Source organism: Canis aureus, chromosome 15 (genome assembly GCF_053574225.1).
Source record: "Canis aureus isolate CA01 chromosome 15, VMU_Caureus_v.1.0, whole genome shotgun sequence".
In the NCBI taxonomy this organism is placed as follows: domain Eukaryota; kingdom Metazoa; phylum Chordata; class Mammalia; order Carnivora; family Canidae; genus Canis; species Canis aureus.
The window spans coordinates 16,532,762-16,541,697 of record NC_135625.1 but is presented as its reverse complement, the minus strand read 5'-3'; the positions used below and the strand labels follow the sequence as shown (position 1 = coordinate 16,541,697).

The following is an 8,936-nucleotide window of genomic DNA, read 5'->3' as shown; positions in this document are numbered from 1 at the left end:
CATTAAAAGAATAATGGATAACTCTACACAAATTATGAAAAATAAAATATTAATATTAGTGTTGGCACCAATAGGGAAAACAGTTAAACATATACAAGGATACATAACCAGTATAAATGTAAATTTATATAGCCTTTAAAAAAATCTAGCAATGATCATTTATATTAAACACAAATACTTCTGTGCCAGTAGTAAAACCACAGGAAATCTACAGATTTAGGTACAATTATTCATTTGTATGGTAAAGTTTTGAGGGGAAGGATCTCTAAAATGAATGCTATGATAAATCTCATTGTAATCAGAACAAATCTGCCTTTGAACTAAAAAGTAGTAGATAAAATTATAGCTGATAAAATTGTGGTACATCCACACCATGCAAAATTTGAGGCAGGTGCAAGGAGTTAAATGTGTACCAGTTGCCTTGAGGAGATTTCATAATATAATTTTAAGTCAGAAAATCAAGGTTTGGTAACATGCATATGACATGAGCCCAGTTTCATGAACAGGGAAGGAAAATACCAATATAAAAATTTTACTTGACTTGTGAATGGACAATGAGAGCATGTGGATTAGTGGAAAGAGCAAGCGAAAACCAAAAAACAGTAGAACTAAAAAAAAAAAAAAGACAACACCCAACTACAATACAAATACTACCACAGAAAGTAATTCAGCCTAGAATAAATAATCATATTTATGTCAACATAGTATATAGATGTGTGAGTATATACGTGTGGGTATATATATTTCTTTGTCTATCTGTCTTGTGAAAAGTTATTGCTGATCTTTGGTAATTGAGAATTTCAAGTGATTTTGACTTTCCTCTTACATTCTGCTATACTGCTTGAAGTATTTACAATAAGCATGAATTATTTATATAATCAGAAGGAAAAAAGGCAACCTTTTTTTATTCAATAGGGAAAATGTGTAGCCCATGTGTAATATGTAAATTTATGACTCAGATTAAGTAAATCATTACAATCCCCCACCCCTACGATTTGTCAGATTCAGAGGGCTTCGTGCATAGGTAATTTTCTGTCTCCAACTACGTGGCTGTCTTTCTGCTTAAAAGGCTTGTTATCACAGCAATTCCCTCTGACAGACCTTGGAGCCGCTGCCCACTTGACTAGCAGGTTCCACACCACATGTAATAAATGATGCTGCTCTGCGAGCCTTCTGCTCCTGCAGTTGCTACTCTCCGTGGTTTCGCCGAATGCGTTTGCTCTTCTCAGTGACCTCCAGTTCTCTCTTCCCCCTTCACATAGTGAACAAGTCATTATTCATTAAGTAGTTCTGTACAATACCGTGTATGGTAACTCTGAAAATGTTCTGTTATCTGTGCTGCAAAATGATAGCTACTAGCCACAGGTGGCTAGGGAGCATGTGAGATGTGGCTGGTGCAAAGGACTGGCTTTTAAGATCTTATCTAATTTGGACTTATTTAAATAGTCACATGTGGCCAATGGACACCCATATTGGGCAATGCACCTCTAGAGCGATTTAGTGCCCCTGGGTGAAGGACAACACTCCTTCCTTTATGCCATACCTTTCACTCGCCGTCAATGCCCAGGCCTTGCAGGTGTGGCTGTGCGAGGTGGCCACCAACTGGCTCCAGTCATTCAGATTGCTCTCAAGTCTTTACTTCACTCATGATTGTTTGTTTGCACACACCTTATCCTTGGACACACCTTATCCTTGTCTCCAATCAGGACTCTGCTATGTTATTCTTAGCACGTAGGGAAGGGTGTTTATAGCGAGTCATGGCTGTGGGTTGGATATGGATTTCCTTTCACAGGGATTCTGGACTCCAACAGCTCAAAGGCTATGACTGGGCATCATTTTTAATGTCAGTGAATATTTATGACAATTGCAAGAACAAATTCCTAAACATTTCTTGAAGGGGGCTGGTCTGCTAGGAGCACATTAGGAGGTGGCATGGCCTAATTCTCCCTGTGAGCCCCTTAGAGCTTCATCTCTGAGCCATGCAAAACTGTGCATACAGAAACACCTCACAGTTAGGGATGCTTCCACGTACCTCTATGGAGCTGGGAAATTTAAACACTTTTTTTTCTGGCAGTTGCCACAACAAATACCAGAGGCACCATTAATCCTGCAGGGATTGGGTATCTAGGAAGGGCCACCATGGCACTGGCTTAATGTTCATTTTCTCTGACCCAATCCTGTCACTTTCCAGAAGGCAGGCTAGATCCATATGCAGGGTCAGGATTTGCTTCCTCCTTTGCCTTACCAAAATTCAGTCATTTAATTTATTTTATTATCTGTTTGGACGCCCAGCAGCTACTTCTTTTAGACCCTCAAAACACATGTTGTATACTCCTTTCTGAATGATGGGAGTCTATGCATATCGCACACTGTTGAGTGGGAAGACACTGGAGCCAGCTAGCCTGAGCCTGGCTTCTCCAGCCTGTTATTCTGTGTATTGAGTACATTTTTAATCTCTGTCTCTCTGTTCTTATCTTTAAATGAGGAATAATAGTAGTATATGGATTTCATAGGGCTATTGAAAGGGTGAGATAAATTAATATATAAAGCCCTGATAACAATGTCTGGCAATATTACTGATCCTATTAGTTGCAACATTAATTCTCATTATTTCTTGTTCAATTCCTAAAGGTGAATAGGCTTATAACGTTCAGGAAGGAAGCCATGTTGTCCAGAGATTTTCCTTATATGGGCAACCATACATCTTTCATTGTTGGCAAGAAAAATATGCCTATGCACACATCTTCTTAAGGTTAATAACTAAAATAACTTTCATAAATAAAATGCAATTTTTCCATTTCCTATTTAAGATGGAGAATATTAAAGCTGAAGATACGCTTTCATTCAAAGTAATATTTACTCTTTGATGATAAAATTAGCTCCATGCCCAAATTTCACAAGTATTATATTGAGAAATGAATGATCTTAAATTTTTCCCATAGCAGAGACATTCTGTTTTGTAGGATTAAATATATACAGGGACAGGGCAAGGGTGTGGAAACTATAACCCATGCCCGTTTTGATGTCTGACATAAAATTATTTCAAAACCCCTTTGCCATGAAAATTACCCTTTTGACTATTGTTGAGTCTCTATATACATTGAGATATATAAAATATGGCTAACGGATACATGAAAGAATTCTGCTATTGAAAAATGTATGGTTCTAAAACGTTTGAAAATTATGTGACCCGATGATTTCCAAGCTTTGTCTGGTAAAGGTTATCTACAAAGCAGAGATATGGGAATTTTCTCAGTCTTGTTACCAGTGACAGACCCACAGAAATGGCGTGCTAGAAAAGAAAGTCAAGATCTGACTGGATTCAAAGTTTGGAGGGAAATATTTATTCAATTGGCCTAAAAAGCTATATGGTCAATGCAGAGGCAAAAAAGAAAAAAAAAAAAAAAGAAAGAAAGAAAGAGAAAAGAAATGAGGATTGGCAGGAGGAAAGATGTGAAAAAGCCAAGAACAAGCCTATTATGAGTGGTTCTGGAACTAACTTCATGATCCATGAAGTCCTCTTTTTCTGTGCTACCGTACTTCCAGAGGTTTCAAATGTCTTCATCATTGGACTTATCTCTACTTCTTTACTCATTAACTTCCATATGGGCCAAATCTTTGTTTACTGGCTGGACAGGAGTTGTAGATATGCTAAAGAAGAGCCTTTATTAATGAACTAAAAACTCATCTTTAGATAAGGTTCTAAAGATTATGATAGTGGTCATGATAGAGATAGAGGCTGGAATGTAGGCATCTTTTAACTATGGGATAGAATGGTTGATTATAAAGTCATCTCTTGAGTATCTCTTGGGCTGAAAGTACTAGTAGACAAAGGTAAAATTTCTTTCAAATGAACACTTGGGTAAACGTGCTTATAGGATAATTTTTTAGGTGAACAGCACAGCAATTTCACAGGGTAGAGATTTAGCATGTTATTTTTTCTTCAAATCAATTGTTCACACATTTCTCTTGCAACCAGTCTTAGGTGGCTGGTAATATTGAGGTTCATTGAGCATAGACGTACCTTAATTAGGACCTTATAGGACTTAAGTGGATTAGGAGTATATAGAATGAAATGATAGTGTTGAATACAGCTTATTTTTCAGAATAATTGAAAAAAGTAGAACCAAAATATTTAGGAATAAAGTATGTCCACATAGGGTGGCCAATCATCCCAGGTTGTCCAAAACTGAAGGTATTTTCAGGATACAGGATACTGTTTTAAAACTGGGAATATCTTGGGCAAACCAAGAGAAGTTGGTTATTCTAATCAAGCATCTAATAGCACAGTATTATCGTTGTGGCCACCATACCTAGAATGGCTTCATGGCTCAAGAATGGCCAAAGATCCAAAATAGGATCAAGTAGGTGATCCTCTAGAGACATTCAATAAATGGAATTTGGCTTTTTCTGTTTTCTGGACAGCTCTGTTTAAAAATATGTATTTTTTTTTCTGTATTTGTATCTAATTGATATCCCTGGTAACCTAAATTAGTTTTCTGAAAATCTCCTTCCTGAGAACTAAATATAAAAATAGCAGAAGTTCAATGTAAACCATCTTCTGGTCTTTTGAGGTAGGAATTCTCATGACAGCCTAATATAGGCTGTGTCTGTTAGAATTAGTTTTCACTATCTTGGAAAAACGTTTGCTGAGGTGATGTCCTATCAATAGAAGACATCTTCCAAATTTCCAAGTGTTGGTCTGTAGAAAACATCTGAGTACCTTACAAATCTTGAAGCAGTCAGAATTCTCCAGAGTAGATGAAGAGGCATAAAATGAATATACACTAAGAAGGTTCTACTTCTATCAAGGGACTTAGATGCTTTTAGCCTCTATAATTAAAAGGAGGGAAGTTGGCTATGCAGAGGCAAGTAAAGTGAGACATAGTACCTATGCTGTGAATGTCTACTCCCATTGCTGAGAATGCACAGAAGACTCTTTTCCATTCTAAAAGTCTTGTTCAACCATGTGCACTGCCCATCCCTGTAATAAGGAAGGCTGTTGAAAAAAAAACAACAACACATGTTACAATGCATTTTTCCACCTTCTTAGAGTGTTAGACTGATCCCACAAAGATCTAGCCAATACCAGGTAAATTTTAGCCAAAAAAAAAAAAAAATTAAAAAGACCAAATGAAATACCTAGAAAAGAAAATCAGCAGAAACTAAAAGTTCTGTGATCCTGCCAGAAATAGTGAAATGCTTAATTTGTGCTCTCTGCTTGAACTGTACATTCAGACCCTGGAAAACTCCGTTAGGAACATCTTATATGCAAAGAGAGATGATTAGGGACTTTCCCTTCACTTTTCCTTTTTTTCCTTCCTTTCTGAAATATTATTTGAATGAGTCATTTCCAGGTAGAAATACAACATTTCATAAGAATGTAAAAGTGAGAATAGTTGGATAGAATCAAACTCCAGTAGATTTGCAGGCATAGGGTAAAACGTTTTGATAAATTTTAGAAAGTTTCTGTATTCCCTATGAATAAGTAGCTGGAGATCACCTGCTGACAGTGATGGGAGCAGAAGGAGTGTTTGATTTTGGATAAGTGGGCAATGTATGATATATTCAGTGTGTATAATATAATGCAATTTTATCAAATAAATATTGGACATTATCCCATTTGAATATTATAGTGATGGTGAGTACTCTCTAATTCATAGCAGTACCAACTTGCTAAATCAGATAAATTTCTCTAGCTATACCCAGCTGCTGCCCAGAAGGAAAACAAGTCAGAAGAGCAAGAAAAAAAAATAGACCTTATAATTCAATTCAGAAAGCTAAAGAAGTAAAGGCAGGAGAGGAAAACTAACAGGGGAAAATAAACATATCAAGATGGTTACAACTATTAGTTGAGATTAGTTGGCCAGATGAGCTAGAAAAACAAAAAAGCACAATACTTAAATTACTGATTTGGGATATAGAATATTCGTTCCATTTGTGTACTGGGAAAAGGAACATTTAGGTTCTGAAATTAAGAACACGGGGAGATTTGTTTATGATGTTCTATAAAGCAGAAGAAAGAGGTTCCGGAGGAGATAGGAAAAGAAAAATAAAGTCAGGATGGAGGACGTAATGGAGGATTACACAATGATACGCTCCTAAAGAATAGATTAAAGAACCAGAGAATGACCACTGGGTCCTATACAACTAGGAAGCATATAGCTAGAGACAAGGCAGGAGAAACGCAGTACCAATGACGCTGTTAGGATTACTGTCCACCATCCAAACATCTGATGCCAGCAACTGGAAGCTAAAAGTTATCTGCCATGGTTGCCTTGAATAACTGGGCGCCTCTGTGACACTGGTCACTCTGTAGATGAAACCATTCATGCGCATCAGGTTGCTGACTTCCCTAAATAAGACCAATGAAGCCATACATGTGCAGAGGAACATGAGGCACTGCAGAATTTCATATTTCAGCTTTACGACCCCCATAGGCAGTCATATAAGGTTAGAATGTTTCCTGAACAAGGGGATCTACTATACCTGTCCCAAGGTATTCATATTTGAGTATTAATTGTTGGCATAAGAAATGAGGATCATGATGAACTTAAACTAGCCAAATGGAGAGAAGTCCTTGCTTCTTTTACTTCCTTAACTTTTCTGTATTGTTAGCCAGATAACATCTCCCAAGATTCAGTATGTACTCATTTTTTGATTCTTTCAACTTTACACATTGCCAGTGTGAGAGACAGCAGGCTCTGCTTGTCCACCTGATGTGGGCCTCCTTTCTTTCACTTTTTTCAGGTTGGGCATGAGGAAGTCTACTAATCAACTTGCACAGGAATGGATCATAAATCTAAATATAAGAGACAAAACTATACAAAGTTTAAAAAGAAACTATAGGAGTGAGCCTTTATGACCTTAGGTCAAGCTCTTGTTTCTCCACTATGACATAAAGTTCTAAGCTACAGGGGCACCTGGGTGGCTCAATGGTTGAGCCTCTGCTTTTGGCTCAGGTTGTGATCTTGGGGTCCTGGGATCAAGTCCTGCATCAAGCTCCCTGAGAAGAGCCTGCTTTTCCCCTCAGCCTATGTCTCTGCCTCTCTCTGTGTGTCTCTCATGAATAAATAAATAAAATCTTTTAAAAAATTGTAAGTTACAATAGAAAAAGATAGATATATCAGACATCACCCAGCTAAACGATTTGGTGCTTCAAAGGATACCACTGAGACAGTGATAAGACAATTCACAAAATGAAGTGGAATATTTACATATCATATATCTGATACAGAACTTGTATCCAGAATATATAAAGAACTCTTAAAATTCAACAATAGAAGGACTTAAAATGCAATTTTAAAATGTGCAGATTTAAATAGACATTTCTCCAAAGAGAATATATAAATGGCCAGTTAAGCACAATGAAAATTTGCTCTATATCGTAAGTCTTTAGGAAATACAAACCAAAACCACAATGAAATATCACTTCTTCTCCATGAGAGTAGTTAAATTTTAAAAAGATGGACAATAACGAGCATTAACCAGAATGTAGAGAAATTGGAGCCTTCATACATTGCTAGTGGGAGTGTAAAATGCAGCTACTGTGGGAAACACTTTGGCAGTTCCTCAAAATGCTGAAACAAAGTTTTTGTATGATCCAATCATCCCACTCCTAAATATGTGTTAAAAAGAAACAAAAACATGTCCACAAAAAATGTATACAAATGTTCACAGCAACATCAATTATAATAGCTAAGAGGTAGAAGTCCACCAATTAATGAATGGAAAAACAAAACATGGCCTAACCATTCAATGGCGGTATTACCTGGTAATAAGAAGTCATCAAGTACTGACACAGGCTACAACGTGGATGAACCCTGAAAACATTCTAAATGAAAGAAACCAATCACAAAATACCACCTAGTGTATGATTCCATTCATATAAAATGTCCACAATGGGCAAATCCATAATAACAGACTAGATTAGTTGTGGTTGGAGGCTGGGGAAAGGAGAGAATGCAGAATGACTACCAATATAGTATGTAGCTTCTTTTTGAGGTGATGAGCTATTCTTTTTTTTTTTTTAAACTTTTATCTTTTTCTTTTTAAATTTGAATTCAATTTGCCAACATATAGTATAACACCCAGTGCTCGGTGATGAGCTATTCTAAAATTAGATCATGATGTCCCATTCTGTGAACATACTAAAAGCTATTGAAAGACAGACATTAAAACACACTTAAGATACAGATATAAAATATATCCCAATGATGCTGTTATTAGATATATATGTGTGATAATCTCAGGTAACCTACACTTGCAGTCCCCAAAGTGAACTAATAAATACTGGCATCCTTGGTGATTCTGGAGGACCTTTGTTTCCATCTTCTTCCTGCGCTGACACCTTCTTTGCCTAATTGCCTGTTCTGAACCTGTGAAATATAGCTGCTCGAATTTTCTCTTTAGAATTGACCTCTGTGCCGGGTCTTTTGCCTGGTACCCTGGAAACGGAGACCTCCTGGTTACGATAGGAACTGTCACACCCTAATCGCCGTTTCCAAAGAACACAATATTGAATGGGGTAAATCCTTGCCAGTCTGTTGGGAAAGGGATGTTCACACATATTAACATCATCTCCTTTAATTTACAGTTTCTCATACCAACACAATATCATGCATTTTAGGGAATTAAGAGATATTCCTTCAACATCCACTTTCCTTACCTCGATGCAACTCTTTGTGGACATTCAGGGTGCCAGTTTGAAAGAAAACCTCCATATGGGATGATCATGACCATATATACTATCATATCATAACATTTAATATGGGACACAGGTAACTAAGGAATCTCCTCTGCACCCGCCCCTTGAAGGACACTTCAATACATTTTTTGCTGATTGAGATTCTATATTTGACATACTTGCATGATTTGCTCTGTCATGAGGTATAAGGACCTAACTGCCAGAGCAACATAGGTTTTAAGCTCTTTGT

At 37.0% G+C, this 8,936-nt stretch overlaps 1 long non-coding RNA gene across 1 annotated transcript; it reads right to left on the bottom strand.

Moving 5' to 3' along the window:
- Positions 1-947: 947 nt before the first annotated feature.
- Positions 948-6,790, bottom strand: LOC144283955 (uncharacterized). Its single transcript, XR_013352435.1, has 3 exons — positions 6,651-6,790; positions 4,892-4,999; positions 948-1,252 (listed from the first exon to the last, which is right to left on the bottom strand). It is a non-coding gene; the product is annotated as an uncharacterized LOC144283955 (long non-coding RNA).
- Positions 6,791-8,936: the final 2,146 nt, after the last annotated feature.